Here is a 6,000-nt window from a genome sequence, read left to right as displayed (position 1 = left end):
AACACTTTCAAGAACAAGATCAAACACCCTAATTGTGGACTAACAGATACATCTTTAGTGATATAGTTTATTAATAATCTAAGTTTATATTTTGACAAGGGTACGAGTCATTAAATGTAAAGTGTTAGTTTTCTCAGCGTACGAGTTAACACACGAGAAACCGAAACCGAGACATAAGTCGAGTGACAACGTACGATCCATTGGAACAAAAATTACAAATTTACTATGCGTATGAATATAATATAATATATAATTAATTATATAAATTAAATAAATATATATTATATAATTTAAACCAAGTGTCGGCAGTTTTAATTGGAGGAACATGAGCTGGAACATCAAGCCATACGATCGCATGGCAAGATGCCCACAAAACCATGCGATCGCATGGCAGTGTGGGAGAGGCCAAGTCTATAAAGCTCGATCAAAATTGGATGCAGTTTCATTCATTCATCTCTCGTACTACTCTCTCTATATATAAATCATAATTATTATTATTATTAATATTATTAATATTAATTATTAATATTATTAATAATAATTATTAATATTATTATTAGTAGTATTATTATTATTTATACATAAAATACTACGACGAAGTGCTGCTCGAGTGATCTAAAACGGATTTCAAAACTGGTTTTTGAGAGGGATAGAGTTAAGGAAATTATGGGTTATAGCTATGGAGGTTATGGGTATTGTTCGGGGGTATGCTTGTGAGGTCAATCTAGTGTTTACCATCTCCGTTGCGTCTACGTACTTTCCTAGCAATATTGAATCTCAATATTGATACGTGAGCACTCATAACTTAACTTTTATATATTAATAGTGTATCCCTGACTAGTGCTCGAGTATATAGGATTATGCATGCTTGTATATTTAATTTTGTCGTTAGATAGTTTATGATAAATTATAAATTTATTACATATGTGACTGAGATAAGGTATATGATATGCATGTCGTTGGAAAGCTGTCAAAAAATTATTAACTCTTCATTTAGAAGTCGAATGGTTTCGATGAACGGATTAGAAGTTATAGTCAACTGAATTTTTGTATTATTGTTAAACGATTATTATTACTATCGTCGTTATTATCGTCGTTATTATTATCTGATCATTATTATTATCATCATTATCATTATCATTATCATTATCAATATATGTATTATCATTAAAAAAAATATTATTTTATTATTAGTACTATCGTTATTATTAAAAATCATCATTTTTATAAAAACTATCATTTTAATCTTTTTATTGTTATTATTATTATTATTAAAAGTATCATTAATATTAAAACTATCATTTTTATTAAGATTATCATTTTTAATAGAAATATGATTGTTATTATAAAATATCATTATTATTATTATTATTATTATTATTATTATCATTTTAGTAATATTATTATTAAAAATTATCATTTTTAAATAGGATTATTATTTTTATATAAAATATTATTATTGTTACGGTTAATATTAAAGAGTACCATTATTATTAAAAATTATCATTTTGGATAGAAGTATTATTTTAAAAATATTATTATTATTGTTATCGTTAATATTAAAAATCGTTATTTTTAAAATTATCATGCTTATTAGAAAATAATATATTTTCATTATTATTTTATTAGTATTGTTGATAACAATCAATATTATTAACATAAACATGACCATAATATTTTATCATTATCAGTAATAATATCATTATTATATTAGTATTATTACAAAAGATTATTATTTATTATCAAAATTAATATTATTATTAGTAAATATAAATATTGTTATTATTACTATTACTAACATAATTAATGTTATTAATACAAAATAATACAACTTTTACTTATTATTATTATTATTATTATTATTTTAGCAAATAAATTTGTAATGAAAAGATATTTTTACCATACGTAATATAATTAAATTAATAACACATACCGTTATATTTTTATGATATTAAATTGTGACGATCGCTCCAAATCCATATGGACGAACACGTCATTCATTGATTTCATTGCGAGGTATTTGACCTCTATATAATACGTTTTGTAAACATTGCATTCTTTTGAAAAGGCATACCATAAATGAATATTTAAATCAAAGGTTTTCGACATCTGATGATTTCTACATATAGACAATCACCGTATATAATAGTTTACAATAGTACTTCCGTTGACAATGCAGTCAAAATAAGGTACATGATGATGAATTGGTGAATGCAACGTTTTCTTGAAAAATATGCCATATAAGACTCCATACACATAGCTTGTCTATTATATAAGCAAACAGCGGAAGACTTCTAGGGAACCTGAGAATAAACATGCTAACAAGTGTCAACACAAAGGTTGGTGAGTTCATAGTTTGTATGTTTCGCATAATCTGTATAAAAAGATGGATCACAAGATTTCAGTTGTTTCATCCAGAAACGTTTATCAAAATATTCTACGAAATTGAGCACCCTGGTAACTAAACTTAACGTATATATAATTTGTACCCTTTGTATAATCATCTAAATAATACACGCAAACCAACGTGTACGCTTCTCAAATAGCATACGTCCGTTAAAAGGCTAGTGCTCTAGCTCGGACGGGGATATCAAGCCCTATGGATCCATATACTACTACTCGCGCCCACCAGTTCTTATAACTGGCAGTTACTAGTTACCAAAGCTAAGGGATTTTCGGTTCAAACTCAGTGTAGAATTTAGTATGTACTTGTATCCATTGTGTTTAAAATAAAGTGCATGTATTCTCAGCCCAAAAATATATATTGCAAAAGCAATTAAAAAGGGAGCAAATGAAAATCACACATATAAATATTGTATATCGGTTAATAAAGCATTTGCATGTATTCTCAGCCCAAAAATGTAGAGAGTAAAAGGGATCTTATGAAACTCATCTTAGCAGCACATACAGTTGTTCATCGTAATGTAACCGAAACTCGGTATATCAAAGAATCGTAGATCTCAACCTAGAGAACATATGTTGGTCAATAAATGTCTATCAATCTAGGTCAGGTCATAGTGTATCACAATCCTAATGCTCGAGATCGACATATAAAAGTTATCCAAAGTCGTTTCAAAAAGTCAATTTTGACAATAGTTTAACAAAACGAGACGTACCTTATATAAGGATTCATTTACTCGGTTGGTAATATTCAAAAATCCAATTTATCAATCTCGTAAACAAGTTGTTTAAATATTAATTGTAGATTCAAAAGCAATTTCAATTAACTTCAATCATAATTCAGTTGCTCATATCTTTTAATCCGTTCATCGAAATTATTCGATATCTAAATGAAAAGTTATTGATTTTTCGCCAGCTTTCCAAAAACATGTATATCGTATACCTTTTACCAGTAATATATGTATTTAATTCGTGATCTATTATAAACTGTTTAACGACGAAATTTAGCATACACGTATGTATAAAAATATATACTCGAGCACTAGACATGGATACACAATTAATATATAAAAGATAAAATATGAGTGCTTACGTATCAATATTTAGATTCAATATTGTAGGATAGTACGTAGAAGTAACGGAGATGATAAACACTAGGTTTGACTTACGAGCAAAACCCTCGAACAATACCCATAACCTCCTTAGTAATAACCCATAGTTTCCTTAGCTCTATCCCACTTGAAAACCCATTTTGAAAGTGACATGCTCATGACCTCGTCGTAGTATTTTAAGTGATATAATTAATAATAATAATAATAATACTATTAATAATAATAAAATAAATAATAATAATCTTAATAATAATAATAATAATAATAATAATAATAATAATAATAATAATAATAATAATAATAATAATAATAATAATAATAATAATAATTTAAATAAATAAATTTACACATAGTAATATATGTGTAAAACAACTCGCGCAGAAACCTGGTATTTATAGGCATAATTCCTGATTCTGATGCCCATGCGATCGCATGGGTTTTATGCCTATTTCTCATGCGATCGCATGGCCGTCAGATCCAGCTCACATATTTTTGTTTTTTTGTTTGTCGACATAATAATTAATAATATATATAATATATTTAATTTATATAATTAATTATATATTATATTAAATTCACATGCATAGTTAACTTGTAATTTTTGTTCCGATAAGTCGTACGTTGTTACGCGACTTATGTCCTGGTTCCAGTTTTTCGAGTGTCCCTTCGTACGCTGAGAAAACTTGTAATTTTCATTCTGGGACACGTACCTTTGTCAAAATATAGCCTTAAATTATCCCTAAATTATACCACCCAGAGTATATCTTAAACTTTAGAGTATTTTGGTCATTTACTTCTATAAATCATTGTCTCGTTATTTATTAATATAATAGTATTTTTCAAACGTTTCATAACCAAGTTAATATCTATTCTCAATATTTATAAACACGTTTTAAAATACGTATCGCAAGTTATTCATATAATTAATTCTTAACAGTTAATATTCCTTATTATTGTATGTGTCCAAATTACGTTATTTAAACAAATAATTCACCATTTATTCCGAATACCGTTAAAATGAATGATTTCTCAAATCAAGTGGACCTCTCAACAGAGACTCGTAATAATATCATAATTCTTAAGAGACTCGGTAAATATCTTTTACTTGAATCGTTTGGCATAATCTTTTAACTCTGTAGTTAAATATATCAATCAGATAATTAAACCAATAAGTTTAATGCACAGTATCATATCCTCAACACTTTGTTACGTTTTCAAGTTATAGTATATGTATCTATATATAATTGTTCGCGTTTCATTGAGAACAATCGAAGATTAATTGAACAGTTCAAAATTTTGAGATTTAACTTCATAGACTTTGTTTATCGTGTCGGAAACGTTAATCATACAAGATTAAGTTTAAATTTGATCAGAATTTTCCGGGTCATCACATAAATAAACTTTATAAATTTTATTACTTAAGAAATATAAGAGTATATTTCTATATATACAAATTTATACAAATTTTTATTAATAAATGATTTATATTATTTACTTAAATAAAATCCGATAAATATATTTAAATATATATAACGACTATTTAAGTTATATAATAAACATGTATAGGTTTTGTGAATCATTTTGGGTCAAATTGAGTTTTATTGACTTTTGCATATCGATCCCGAGCATTAGGATTGTGGTACACTATGACTTGACCTAAATTGTTAGACATATATTGATCATTATATAAATATAAATATATATACTTAATATAGGTTCGTGAATCCGAGGCCAACCCTATACTTGTCAGTGCCATCATATGCACAATTGCTACGAAATACAGTATTGTGAGTTTCATTTGCTCCCTTTTTAAATGCTTTTGCAATATATATTTTTGGAACTGAGAATACATGCGCTGCTTTTATAAATGTTTTACGAAATAGACACAAGTAATCGAAACTACATTCTATGGTTGGATTATCGAATCGAATATCACCCCTTTTAGCTTGGTAGCCTAAGAATTAGGGAACATACACCCTAATTTACGCGAATCCTAAAGGTAGATCTACGAGCACTAACACCCCCCATACTGAAAAATGGTATGCTTTAGTACTTCGAGTTTATATTATACAGATGGATTTATGTTTTGGGGATATTCTATATGCATGATGTTAATGTCGGTTAGCAGATGTTCAATCCATATGAATGATTTTTAAACACTTGCGAGTGTATGATTATTGAATAAAGGAAATCTTGTGGTCTATTAAAATTATGTAAGTGATTGATTACGATAAACTAATGAACTCATCAACCTGTTGGTTGACACTTTAAAGCATGTTTATTCTCAGGTATTAAGGAAATCTTCCGCTGTGCATTTGCTCATTTTAAAGATATTACTTGGAGTCATTCATGGTATATTTCAAAAGACGTTGCATTCGAGTAGTTGAGTTCATCAAGATTATTACTAAGTCAATTATAGTTGGATATATTATGAAATGGTATGCATGCCGTCAACTTTCGATGTAAAGAAAGATTGTCTTTTAAAAAC

Source organism: Rutidosis leptorrhynchoides, chromosome 9 (genome assembly GCF_046630445.1).
Source record: "Rutidosis leptorrhynchoides isolate AG116_Rl617_1_P2 chromosome 9, CSIRO_AGI_Rlap_v1, whole genome shotgun sequence".
Taxonomy (NCBI): Eukaryota; Viridiplantae; Streptophyta; class Magnoliopsida; order Asterales; family Asteraceae; genus Rutidosis; species Rutidosis leptorrhynchoides.
Note: the sequence above shows the minus strand (reverse complement) of the source record.